Here is a 14,519-nt window from a genome sequence, read left to right on the forward strand (position 1 = left end):
GAAATGAAGGCAGGGCTTAATATCCATATAGGCTCCACTACAGTTAGGAGTGTAGATGGAATCCTGGGACTCCCAGCAGCTCAAACTCTGAGCTGATTGCAAAGACTTCTGTTTCTGCAATTTACTCACAAGGAGCCACCATCCGGAGCACACATGGATTATCTCACAATCTCCCTTTGATCCAGAGATTGTGCCAGCCAGAATCTGCTTTCAAGCCAGTGTTCTACACAGTGATGTCTCTCTGCTCCTTCAGAGAGCATCAGCCTGCCAAAATTCCCCACCGGAAGCCTTCAAAAAGAAGACATCTTGGCCTGACAAAATTCACCTTGTAACTTTCCATTAGTTCATTTCAGTTGCATCTCTAGAAATGTTATGCCTTGCTGAAAATTGTTATTTGTCATTTTTGCTTTTCACATGTAGAGATGGATTCTCTTTATATGGAGTGTTCTTTATATGTTTTCTGTAGTGCAGTTATTATGTTAATATTGATCCATGTCCATGTTCAGAATCGTTGTGTTTGTAGAACTGATTATATTTTTAGTTTTAAAAAAATGGCTTGTAAAATTAATTGAACTTGAAAAGTTAAGTTCTTAACTTAAGATCCAGTGTGGGAACTGGCAACCCTCAAATCTGGGTGTAGCATTTATTTTTACTTTCATTATAATAGATATTCCTTTTGCAGTCAGCTTGTAATAGTTATGGGCTTATAAAATATTTTATGCAAAAACAAAACAAAGTACTGGGACTTTAAATTCCAGGTATTCACCATGTGATAAATTAATTATTTCAATTGTGACTCACTCCCATAGAAAGGAATAATTTATTTATTTATTAAATTTGTCAACGCCCATCCCGTGAAATGACTCTTTTCGGTTTACAATAATCCTAGCTGATTATTTTAGTAGGGTACAACAGCATTATTCAAATATGTTAGATTTGATAAATGAAAGTAATATTTGTGTAAAATGTTATGAAAGATTATTTTCTGTATAATTTCCAGTATAAATTTGATCTTTATCCTATTCACAGAAAAACACTGTAATATCAACTTCAGTCATTCAGAAACAACACTGCAAAGTACCCAGTAATTAAAATCCATATGTCACTTTGACAGGGCTAAAGAAATTCCTGACACTATGCCAAAAGTTCATTAGCTAATACATATAAGCATTAATTTGCTGCTCTTGTGCAATGCATTCATACACAAAGCTGGGTTGACTGCACAAAGACAGTGAAGAATTCTGCTGGGTTGATGTAACTACTTAAAGCTCTCTTGTAAAAATATTTATGTAACTAGTGTCCTAAAGAAAGTTTTAAAAGTTTAGAACAAAGGTTTACTTTGCAATGCTGAACATTGCATGTTCAAATGTAGCATGAGTTACAATCATATCAAAAATGATAAAAAACTAATTTCCTATACAAAAAAAGGTAAACAGAAGGGACATTTATTTATCAATACATATGATATTCTAGGCTAAGTGCATACACTACACTAACCCATAATTCCCCCCCCCCCACACACACTTTTATTAGGTATACAGCACGAAGTTACCAATTCAGTTTTGCATTCTATACTATATAGCTCAGGATGCTGCATGAACCCAGCTAATTGTGACTTACATTACAACCATGATTTGTTTGAACGTTTAGTTTAATGTGTGAATGAGGCTAATAAACAGAGTTCAAATGCTTTAATTTCATTTCTTAACATTTGTAGTTGCTGTAGGATGGTTTATTCTGCTCCACAGACATTGGCTTTCGTCTGCCTGGTGCTGGAAATTCAGAGAACCTGCTTAAACTGCCACTGACTATATAATACAGGTAGTCCTCACTTAACAACCCTAACTGGGACTGGCAACTCCACCGCTAAGTGAAGCAGTTGCTAAGTGGGAAATCATGTGACCGTGACTGTGCTTTCTGGCTGGAAAGAAACAAGACTACTTGGTTTCACACCTTTGGCCTTTGTTTGCTTCCTAACTATTCCCCCATCATTTGGAATGCTTGAGTGCTTACTTCCTGTGTGTGCACATCAAAAGCAATGCAATCCCACCTGCAGCCTGGGGCTGGGAGCCATGGGTGTGCTATGCAAACAGTTTACAGTACTCTCTGGAAATCTCTTCCTCTCCAATCTTTCCACTCTGTGAGGGGGGAGGGGGAAGCAAGCAATTTCTGTAGGCAATCTCTGCTTTGCCTGATGCTTTCCCACTGCTGGCGTGATAGCATTGCTTTCAAAATGTAGAAGAGCAAACAGCTCCCTCTCTTGTAACCCCTTCCTCTCCAATCTCTCTGCTCTGCAAGGGGGGAAAAAAAGAAAAACACACAGATCAGGCACAGGACAATGCGTACTGACTGTAATGGCGATCACGTGACTGAGGAACGCTGCAAAGGCCATAAGTGGTTTTAAATTTATTTTTCAGCACTATAGTAACTTTGAACAGTTGCTGAATGAGTGGCTGGTAAGTGAGGACTACCTGTAAGTTAAAAGCAGAATGCAGAGCAGAACTATTATATAAGCATCCAGCCATCTATAGGGGATTCATTAAATTACCATGTTTGTAATATGATGAAATAGAAAACTAGTGGTAACATCCAACTCAGTGAGTTCTAGAAAGTATAGATAGGTTATCCTAAGGCAGTTTCAATTACATATCTAGCTGGAGTTCTGTCCCAACAACTATTTAATAGGGCTTGCTTTTAAATGCATAAGAGCCAAAAGAGAGTTCTGAGTGCTACTAGTCAAAAGGAGTTACAGTTTTTCTCTTTTCAGCCATTTCATCTGTTAAGTAAGAAGGCCAAATAATTGGTGATAAAATATAGAAGGGTTACAGGTGGAAGAGGATAATATCTGGAACACAATAAAATGCTATAAATGAGGCAGACTATGGACCTGATCTAGGACTTAAAAACCTGATCTAGACACACCTGTAATTATGAGCAAAGAAAGGGTGCTATTGTAAACCAACCGAGAAACAGATCTATTACTGCTACTTTTCTTAATCTATTAGAATAATAAAGACAAACTTGTTCTTTTTTCCTTCCCATCCCTCTATTTGTCTGAATTAAATAGGTAAAAATTTCTATTGCAAGTATGTTCAAAGTTTAGCAATGGCTGAAAGGATCATTTTGTTTTAAGCCTTTGACAAAGGATCAGACATTTCTATAAAATGAAGCACAGCCATGCTATAAGCCCTGCAGTGAAACTGCAGTGGGGAAGAAGCTATTTTAAAGGCTTTGACAGTTTTCTGTTCATGTTTGCATATATTATGGGCGGTGACTAAATCTGAAATATAAATATAAATAAATAAATTTCCACTGAAGTGAAGTGCCTGGGCAAAGAAACACAATCTATTTGAGATTTTTGGCACAGGCCTAATGTGTATGTATGAAAAAAAAAACCCTTTAAATGAATATGTGGGGTGGGAAAAGAAAACTTATTTTGGAAAGGCAGAATTTTTTTTTTTACTTCAAAAAGCCACAAAAACAATTTTAGATACAAACAAAACTTCTGAATAATTAAAGAAAGCAATTACCATTATACCCACCAATTCCTTTTATGACCTAGTGCCTTGCAAAAACGTCTAATTATAATGGAAAGGGCAGTCTTCAGTAGATGGTCTAGCACTTAAGTCAACATGGAATAGTAGTTATTGTGAAATCCAATATCACATAAATGAAATCCTGATAGCAGCCTTTTTCCTTTCTCCTGCAGTTCTGAACCTCAACTCTCCTAAATCCACTCCAAGACATTGAAACAATGGAATAAAGCACCTTAAACTCTTCAAAGTAAAAGTGAAATACAAACTTAAGAAATCATTCTGTCTTGTTACATAGAATATGAGGCACCCCAGGGTTGTTTACAGAGACTGATCCTAGCATTTACCAGGCCTTTCTCCACCTATCCATGACCAGGCATAAAATTACACAGGGGTGGAAACTGCTGTTCCCATTCCTGAGCTCTATCCTTCCTCTATGCAGTTTCAAGTCAGCACAGTCACCTGACTTAACTCCAAGGGAATAGGCGACAAAACCTAACAGATTTTATACGCCTTGAGGCTGCCCAGGAATGGTGCTAGTGTAAGGAGGAAAAGACTAAAACCAGTACAGTGAAGAGCAATTTAAGACTATTCCACACCTGAGATAAAGGTGACATTTTGGGGACCCAAGAGAAAGAAAAGTGGGGCAGGTTTGTGCCTTAGTGAGGTCCACGTGAGAAAAGGCAGTCGGACTATGGTCTCGCCCTCTTTAATGGACTTCCTTCTGGAAAAACGCAGAAGGGTGAAAAACATAAGACAATATCGCTTAGGCCCTCCGCTCCGGGCCTTCAAGCGATCAGGCACCGAGAAGCGTTCCCAGGGCAAAATCCTCGCCTGAACTCCCTTGGGGGAAAAAGCACAAGGCACGCTCCGGACAGCGCTACCGACAACTTCGGTAAGGCCACGACAATTCACCCTCAGGGATGACGCCGCCCTGTCTGCTCGAGCGGGCTTAGCTCTCCCCGGCCTCCTCCTCCTCCTTTGGCACGCACCTCGCAGGAGTCCCTTCCCAAGGAAGAGGAGCCGCGGTAAACGCGCCGCTTCCATGTAGAGCGGACCCCCTGCCCGTCCCCGAGCTCTCTCCCATCCCAGCTGCTACCTCCCCGGGTGGCACCAAGCCTACCGGGCGCTTCCCCGACTTCTGCCGCGCCCTTTCCCCTGCGCGCCTTTTGCCACCTCTCCTTTCCTTTTCCCGTTGCATCCCATTCCCACCAACATCCCATCCCGGGCGGCCCCAGGCGCCGGGTCTACTCACTCTTTCTCCGCCATCTTCGCCCTCCCCGGCCGGCTAGTCTCCGCCTTCCGCGCATCCTCTAACCCGGCAGCAGCTCGCTTTGCCGGCGCTGGTACTGAGTCAAGATGAAACCGCTTCCGCCCCGGCGCGGAGGCTGCAGGGAAGGAAAAGTATCCTGGACTGGGCGCCGAAGCGCGCGCGTGTGCGCGCGGACAGCAGCGGTTGGGGTTGGCGGTCGCAGAGGCGCGGAATTGGGAGGGAGAACAAGCCTTCTTTATGGGTGGCGTGGGGAGCCTTTTTCTTCTCCCTTTGCAATTTCCTTTAGCAAGAAAGCGACCTTTTTTCGGCCACGGAAACAAACTCTCCTTCTTTGTCCTGCTTTAAAAATGAGGCATGAGCGGGGCGGAAGGCAAGAAGGGAATGCAAGAAAAATACTGTGAATAGTGCGGCACGGCATCATCTAGCATTACAGTATACAACCATAACATTCCTGTACAGCAGTGTTTCTTAAACTTCTTTTCTTTCAGGATCCCTTCCCACTTAAAAATTATGGAACTTTCGTTTGCATAGGTTATATTTATTGATTTGATTGATTGATTGATGCCTTCGAGTCAATGTGGACTCCTGGCGACTGCCTGGACAATTCCCTGCAGTTTTGGGGGTAAGATCTCGGTAGTGGTTTGCCTTTGTCTGCTTCCTGGGGCTGAGAGAGAGTGACTGGCCCAAGGTCGCCCAGCTGGCTTTGTGCCTCAGGCGGGACTAGAACTCCCCGTCTCCTGGTTTCTAGCCTGGTGCCTTAACCACTACACCAAACTGGCTCTCTATTGATATTTATCGTATTAAAAATTAAAACTCATGTATTTGCTGTTGCTATCACTTTTCACAATTTTGATGGTATTTTAACATTGCATTATTTTATAACATAGGCCGGCAAATAATTTTGATTTCACAGACCCCTGAGAGGGTCTTGGGGGAACTCGAGAGGTCCTAGGACCATGCTTTAAGAAAGACTTAAAGTGTTTTTTTAAAGCAATAAAATAAAATTGTTTCAGTCATTCAGCTTGCCCCCTGTTTTTTCAGCTTTTTTCAGGTTGTGGTAATAAAATGAAAGGAGACCCCTCCCATGGACACCACTTTCAACTCCTAGAGGAAAGGTGGCATAAAAATGCCATCATCCTGACTTCAGGTATATTTGAAAATAACTCCCACTGCCTAATGGAATTCATGGATTTCAAAATTAACCTTAAAAAATGTCCTCATACGGTAACAAAATGCTCCTTGTGACAGTTCATGGAGCAGGGGCCATGTTCATGCCCTAATTTTTTTTCCCAAAGCAGCGGGTTGTTGGGCTTATTTTGTGAGTTAAAAATCAGAATATTACACTTTTTAAAAGTTTTAGAATTAATGTTTGAATACAGCAGAAATCCAATGCATATGACCTGGTGAAATTGTTCTGAAATGTTTATTCATTTCTTGTTCTTGTACCAATATGTGGTCAGAGAGGCAGAGAAATACATCAGTGGCACACTTTAGTTTAATGACCCTGTAGCATCCAGCATTTAGAACAGGATAGTTGCCAGTCTTTGGCAGTATAAAAAGTTTTCTCATTATATCAGCCCATTGAGAAAAACTGTTGGATTTTGCTTGCCATCATGAATCTTTCAGGATTGTTTTAATCTGGATTCCTGAACAGAGCAAAGGGGTTGGACTTGATGGTCTAAATGCCCCCTTCTGATTCTAATTCAGAATTGAACACCTAGGAGCCCTACCTGTCAAAGAAAGTGTAACATGTGCTGAGTTCTTTTTTAAATGCAGATGACCTGCATTTCATGATTTATGTAACACTAAACATTGAAAGCATTTTGGTAGCATTTCCCCTTAGCATTAAATGGAGAATTGTTCTTAGAATTAATATTTTTTTCTTCCTAGCATTTTTCCCACAGGTGCAGCATCCACTTTTTTTCGGATCAAACAAATATTGATCCATTGGTTGTGACAGGAATTGAGTGACCCGCTTGTCGCCCAAGCCTGATGTCATGGCTGAGAGAGAGTGACAGCCATCTTTCATGCCTAAGCTGCGACTAGAACTCAGAGTCTTCTGGTTTCTAGCCTGAAGCCTTAACCACTAGACCAAACTGGCTCTCTTGTTCTTAGCATTAAATGGAAAATTTAATATTCCAACTTTTTATTGGAAAGAAATGTTAAAGATTTAATTGGTATACTGATGAAAGAAATCTATTTAACAAACAACAACCATTATATGCCTACAATCATGGAAATTACTTATTTGCAGTTTGCTTATAGTTTTGAATTTTTTGAATTTTTGAATTTCTTTTAAGTTTATTGCAGAATAAGAAAGTATTTTTGAAGATAATTTTACCTTTTTTTGTTAAGGATTAATTTTCCTGGACATCAATTCCCCCGAAGCTAAGCATAAAATAAATGTCATCTCAGATGTATGTACTCAGTTTGTGAAATTAAGCTGCTGTAAATTTGGCTCAGATTTACTCTGAGTTAGACTCCAGCTGTAAGGCATGGTCTTGACTAAAGCATGGTCTAGTGTAGATACCTAGGAAGAGTTTGAACCTGAGGTCCTGAGGAATGCTGTGAATGCAGCCGCTTGTGTATTAGATCTATGTCCCTCTCAGTTGGTTGAGACCTCCCTTGAGGCAACATGTGGGTGTATCCAAGTAATGATACATTGTAATGGTATGTGGGAAAGACCTTGGGAGGCAGGGCCAAGAGAATCTAGAGAATTAAATCTAATTTAATTTAATCTAAAATTAAATTAAATTAAATCTAGGGAATGATCATATAAAAGATTGCATAACCTACAACTGGATAGTGGGCAGGGCAAGAGGCTCAGAAGACACGCACACACATACCATTTCTCAGGCAGTAAAGGAGATGGCGGGAGAATTGTACTTTCAGACTTGCAAGATTCTGTTAACATAGCTTTACAGTAAAGTAGAACTGGCACATCTGGTCGTGTTTCCTGTCTGGTCTACCTAGTAAGGCTGACATAAATGCATCGTTTGGGGGAAGGAGGTAGAAGTTCTTCCAGCTGTTAAAGAGGCAGTGGTCCATCCCCTCCTCAAGAAGACATCCCTGGATCCAATGTATTGGACACTTTTCATTAGTCCTCCAACCTTAGCTTTTTAGGATAACCACCCAGAGTCGTTGAGAGTTGGGTAGCATACAAGTTTAATATATTATTATTGTTGGTTGCATGGTCAGCCAGATGTTTAGGCTGGATTTGGCATTTTTATCCACCTATTGAGTCCTTCCCAGGGATCTGGGATAGGCAGATGTTGTTTGATGGTGTTAAAGGTATTGTTGCAGGATATAAGCTGTTCCAAGTAAAGCTGCCTTTTGCAATTAAGTGATGGTGATCTTGTCAATGCCGATGGTCTTCAAGTGGTGCTCCAGATGTTTTGGGATTGCACCTAAGGCACCTATTACTATTGGTACTATCTTTGCTTTCTTTTGCCATAGTCATTCTATTTCTTTTGCCGTAGTTCTACTACTACAGTGGTACCTCGGGTCACGAACTTAATTCGTTCCGCGACTCTGGTCGCGACCCAAATTGGTCGCGACCCGAATCAAATTTTCCCATAAGGTTCAATGTAAATACAGTTAATCTGTTCTGACCCCTACGAATTTGGTCGCCAACCGATTTTGTTCGCGACCTGAATCAAATTTTCCCATAAGGTTCAATGTAAATACGGTTAATCCGTTCTGAACCATATGTATTTTTTTAAACCACAAAAATATGAAACAAAGTACAGTACAGTACAGTATGAAGAGAGAGAACACTAACCTTGCTTGAGGCGACTTCTGGCGTGGAGGACAGGAAGGCGGGTGGGGAGGCGGTTATTGTTTGGAGGGAGAGTCCCCCTCCAAAAGGACATCGGGGAGATCTCCTTCAGGAGTTTCCTCTCTTCTTTGCCTCTTAGCTGCAGGCTGAGTTTTGGCGAAAAATCTGTCTAGTGTCACTTATTTTTTCCTGCGCTGCATAACCCTCCAGAAGAGCCCTGTTTCATCGCAGTTGAACACTTGCTGAGCGATGTATCCTTCCGCCTTCATGAATTCCGCGAATTCTTTCTTGTAGGCTTCTGCAGCAGCCTTGTCAGAACTGGAAGCCTCACCATGTCTTGTCACACTGTGGATGCCACTTCTCTTGCAGAATTTACCAAACCAGCCTCTGCTGGCTTTAAACCCTTCACTTGCTGCACTTGTAGAGGGTTTTTTTTGCAGTAAATCACTGTGCAATTTCCTGGCTTTTTCAGAGATCATAGCTTCACTAACGCTATCACCTGCCAGCTGTTTCGCATTCAGCCACACTAACAAAACTCTTCCAGCACTTGTGTCCTCTGCTTGGTTAACGTCGTTACTCCTTTTGCTACATCAGCTCCTTTGATGGCATCTTTATTCTTCAAAATAGTCGAGATTGTTGACTTCGCCATCTTGTACTCCGAGCCCAGATCAGTCACACAAATACCACGCTCATGCTTTTCTACAATTTCCTTCTTTAATTCAATGCTTATTTTCTTCAAAACCTTATTCTTACCATGCTTGCTCTGCACTTTCTTTTTACCACCATGCTTGCTCTGTACTTTCTTTTTACCACCATGATTGCTCTGCGCTTTCTTTGGAGCCATGCTAAAAAGTACACCAAAAAGCTTCACAGCCAGTGTCTGTCTGCGTCCGCGATCTCGCCTACAGAAAGCCATGACCACGTGTCACGGCAGGGAAAACGGCCGCGGGTCCTGTTTGTCACTCGATGCGGAGTTCGCGAACGGAAGCAAAATTTTGCGAACGGTGCTGGTCGCGAACCAAATTGTTCATGAACAGAAGCATTCGTGACCTGAGGTACCACTGTATTATTATGGTTGGTCACACAGTCAGCCAGATGTTTAGACTGGATTTGGCATTTTTTATCCACATATCGAGTCCTTCCCAAGGACCTGGGATAGGCAGATATTGTTTGATGGTGTTAAAGGTATTGTCACAGGATGTAAGTTGTTCCAAGTAAAGCTGCATCATCATCATCATCATCATCATTTACCAAGAGAGCATTGACTGCACTTGTAGATAATCTTTGACAGGATCAGGATGGGGTTGATGCATCCTGATTTCTCAGTGGCTTTCAATTCCATCAATCACAGTATCCTTCTGAATTTGTTTCAGTGTTTAGGAGTGGGAGGCATAGTCGTTGCAGTGGTTTTTCTCCTTCCTCTGGGGCTGGTTTCAGTGTTGGTAGTGGGGGAAAGATTGGCTCCTGCTGGAAATGCAGGTGGCAGCCATGGCTAGGAGGGCCTTTTTCACAAATCTGTGTTGTGTGCCAATTGTGCCCTTTCCTGGATTAGGAGGCCCTGTTCACAGTCACAAATGCCTTAGTGACGTCCTGCTTGGACTATTACAAAGTGCTCTACATATGGCTGCTTTTGAAAACCACCAGAAACTGCAACTGGCCCAGAATGCAGTGGCACAAGTAATTTTGGGTACACCTTGGTGCACCCATGTAACACTATTATTTTGCAAGCTGCACTTGTTTCCTATAGGTTTCTAGGTGCAACTGAATATGCTGCAGCATAAGGCCAGGTTATTTGCAGAATGCCCCACTCCAGTTATCTCTGCTCATCCCATGAGAATTGGAAAAGTAGGCATGCTTTGGGTCTGTTCTATGAAACAATGTCGCCTGGCAGGACCCAGGAGTGTGCTTTTTCTGTTTTAGTGCTTGCCTTATGGAACAATATCTTCCTGAGATTTGGATGATCCTGACTCTGCTGGCTTCCCTAAGGCCCTGAAAACCTGATTCCTTCCCGAGCATTCCACCAGAGCATGGGATGAACCATCAAGGAATGAAAAGTAATGAATGGAATATGCAATGGTTGACCTTGGTTATTCTATTATTCTGTTCTGAGTATCTGTTGGGCCTTTAATTCCTTTAGTTTTATGCTTCTAATCTGTTGTAAGCTTCCCAGTTTGGCAGCCATATCAATCCAACCAACCATCATACTTGTTATGGTTTCCAAACTATAACTTATTAGTTTCACATATTGTACAAGGCAAAACCAAACAAACTAGATTAAGGATTAGTATATGTGAAGCCAATAATTTCTTCAGATTGACTGGTTCAATCCAAGAAGTTTGGGAAAGGAGGAACTAGGTTTAACATAGCTGCCTACCCTAGAACTGAATGTTACTCTGCCCGAATATGGCTAATTTTGGGACTGCTTCCCAGCTGTATAATTCTGTGGAAGCTAGCAACATGCTATTGTCCCAGGCAAATGTCCTCCTTTCTGTATGAAATTTATATGGAAAGAATCAAGAACACTGACTCCACCCACTCGGCTTATAAGGCAGTATGGATTGCTCCATGGGAAGATTTTTCTTGTGTCACAATGAGTAAGTGGAAAGTTGGATCACAAACATACTAATTATAGTTCATTGAATAAACCACAGTTGTTCAAGCTCACTCAATACCCTAATATGCCCCAAATCAGGACTGGGCAACCTTTGTGTGGGGGACACAGTCCTGCCCCCTTATCTTCCAAAAGGCTGAAAGATGCCAGTTGATGACATGTTAATCCTACAGGTAGTCCTTGAGTTACGATGGTAATTGGGAGCAGAATTTCCATTGCTAAACGATGTGGTTGTAAAGCACAATGTTACATGACCGCATCACTTAGTAATGGCAGTCCTGGCAATCCCTGTTCTGATGTCAAATTTTCTCTTGCTTTTATTTTAAATTCACCCTCCCTGCAGTTTTAAAGTACCATATTCCCTCTTAAATCACTTGGAACACTCCTATGTGTTTTGGCTGATGCGCTTTATTTTTTTACAGGCTAACCCTAACAGTTCATTGGCTATTTTGCAGAAGATGGAATGCCCCTGTAGTTGAGCCGGTAGTTACCAAAAGTTCACTTAATAGTTCCAGTAAAGGTAAAGGTAAACGAAATTAGAGACCAACAGGGCAGTAGGAAATACATTTTTATTGTAAAGCTCCTTGTTGTACCTATATGTATGCACATTTTGATGCTTCAGCTTAATTTAATGTGTGTTTGTGTATGCACACAAATATAAATTTAACTTTGTGTTGTGTATACACACTCACTACAGTAAAGCCTTTGATTGTGTTGTACATGAAAAATTATGGAAGTATCTGAATGGAATGAACATTCCAAAACACTTGATTCAATTAATAAAGACAATGTGCAACAGCCAAGAAGCCAGATGGTTTAAGCCAGCATAAGCATAGGGCAGAAACAACTTAGGGATGCAGTGCAGATATTCCCTAACAGAATTAGTGCTCTGGTATTAGCAACTTAGGATCAGGTTACTAAAAGAATGCCTTTTCCCATATGGATCTGCCTGGCACCATCAGCGGCTTTTCTTATTGTGCCACATCTTGCAGATACTAATTTTGACATCAACAAACAATTGTTTTTAATTAGCTACAAATGAATAAGATGCATAGAGCAATATGAGTTTTCTTTCATCAAGCAGCTTCATATTTTGGATCTTAAATGTTATAGAAATCAAATTGCTTAATCTAATTAATTGTTTTCAGTAGCTAATTTACTTTGCATATTTACTTTTTGCATTTATTGGTGCTGATACTGAAACCTTTCCCATTAGTATTGCTCAAGGGGTAAAATTAGGATAATTTATTTCATGTTAGCAAAATGTGAAACAGAAAAATGCTTCTAACCAAGGAAAGCCTAGCCCTAAATTTGTGATATCTTACTTGTTTATTTATATTTTTAGAAAATTATACAGAGCCTTTTGAGCCTGAAAAGGACACTCCAAAACAGTTTACAGAAGTAGAGTAGCATTGCAGTAAAAGCCAGAGAGAATTAAAAGAAGTCAATTAAACAAAGCAAGAAATAATTAAAATACAACAAAACTGGGAAAATACATCAGTGAAGAAGTCAGTGTCACCTTGAGAGAAGATATCAAATGAACTCATTAATGAACAAGATCTAAACATATACAAATCATAAAATAACTTTCTTGCTTTCTTGTACATGAAAAATTATGGGAGTATCTGAACAGAATGAGCATTCTCTTTTTTATAATAACTTTATTTAAAAACGGAAAGATAAAAACTAACAAGAACTAATAAGAAAGAAAATAGGAAAAAGAATGAATGAATGCATGCAGAAAAAGAAAAAGAGTGGGTGACACTGAGAAACAGAAGGACTTAGAAGGACATGATTTGAGATTCAGATGGCACAGCTATTTATGGTACAACAAAGTTAAGATTAAAATAGATTTCAAAAATCATTTTATTAGACCTGCCATTTTGAGAATTTGGAATAGATATAAATCTAGATTGTGTCTGAAATACCTTTATGGCTATCACCACAAGAAGCCTATTATAGAAGAGAAATGGTAATTAAACAGAAATGCTTATGGTGATATTTTAGATTTCTATCAGGGTGAATTTAAAATAAAAGCAAGAGAAAATTTGACATCAGAAGGATAAATGCGTTAATGGCTTTCACATGTACAATTAATAGAAAGATTTAAAATTAATAAAAAGACTTGGTTTTGAACATAACTATTTGAAATTGAGTTATGTACTAATGATTAATGTCTTATTGCTAAAATGTATAAACTTTTGTTGAGATTTGAAACAGAAGATGAACAAGTTAAAGACTGTAAGATAAAATGGTCTAAGAATTTTGGACATGATAAACAAATGGAACAGTGGGAAAATATGTAAAAGAAAGGGTTGAAATTTATATTATGTTATAATCTTAAAGAGAATTTTTATAAAATTATGTATCAATGGTATCTGTCACCGGAATCCCTAAACCTGTACCATTTTCTCCAGTAGACTTGTCTGATACGCTTATATCTAGAGAAAGTATTGGGTGCTCCTCGCTTTTGTGAAGTGAAGGAAGCTGAGGCCAGAAGACATTGCTTCTCCTTATTGGCTCTGGTGTTATGGAACAGCCTTTGTCTAGAAGCTAAAGTTATCCCAGTGTTGATTGCTTTCCAGAAGCTGGTGAAGATGGAGCTCTTCTGTAAAACGTTGGGTGGTTCACTGGGTTGACACTATTCATGTTATGATTGCTCTTTGTATGATGGCTCTGGATACTACTTTAATTAATTGATTTTAACCTTAACTTTAATTAATTATCGTTACTTACCATGGATGTTTTAATTTGTGTACTGTGGATGTTTTAATTATGTATCCTTGTTGTGTTTGCTACCTGCCAAGAGTCCTTGCAGATTACACCAGTAATCAAATCTGATAAATACACATGTATCTTTAAATGATTCTTTCCTCTATGGTTTAGGAAAAGAAAATTATGTCATGCCATACATTTCTCTGTACCCAGTAAAGAGAAGTACAGTGATTAAATGTGATGATATTACATAATATTTTGTTTAGTAAATATTAGAGCAGTTTTACCCATCCTGGTGCCCTCCAGATTTGTTGAGATCCAGCTTCCAGAATTCTTAACCAGCCTGGTCAGAAGAATTCTAGAATTTATGTTAGCAATAAATGCTGGAAGTCGAGTACATCTGGAGGACAGTAGAGGATGGTGCATTTCAAGGAGAAAAGGCACACAAATAATAATTATGCTGATAACAACAACAATGCCCCTTCTCGAGGACCACTAGCCTGTTGTGGTAAGGGAGCTTGTGTGCCTTAATGACACCAGGAGTTATGCTGGTGGTAGCTTAGCTACTGGTAAGTTCAATTATACCAGACAGGGTGAGAAGCTAGACAA

General features: G+C 40.0%; 1 protein-coding gene and 1 long non-coding RNA gene across 2 annotated transcripts in view; one reads left to right on the forward strand and one right to left on the reverse strand.

Moving 5' to 3' along the window:
- Window positions 1-4,910, reverse strand: part of INSIG2 (insulin induced gene 2) — a 26,611-nt gene extending 21,701 nt beyond the window's left edge. Inside the window, exon 1 of the mRNA XM_007421893.4 lies at window positions 4,789-4,910. The gene's annotated coding sequence lies outside the window, so the exon portion shown is untranslated. The remainder of the gene's footprint in view (window positions 1-4,788) is intronic.
- On the forward strand, window positions 4,910-14,127 carry LOC112542335 (uncharacterized). The gene is made up of 3 exons (XR_015797188.1): window positions 4,910-5,428; window positions 5,848-5,953; window positions 10,505-14,127. It is a non-coding gene; the product is annotated as an uncharacterized LOC112542335 (long non-coding RNA).
- The last annotated feature ends 392 nt before the right edge of the window (window positions 14,128-14,519 follow it).

This window comes from Python bivittatus, unplaced genomic scaffold (genome assembly GCF_059951505.1).
Source record: "Python bivittatus isolate LINGU-HERP-01145 unplaced genomic scaffold, Pbiv_v1 ctg000480_np1212, whole genome shotgun sequence".
NCBI lineage: Eukaryota > Metazoa > Chordata > Lepidosauria > Squamata > Pythonidae > Python > Python bivittatus.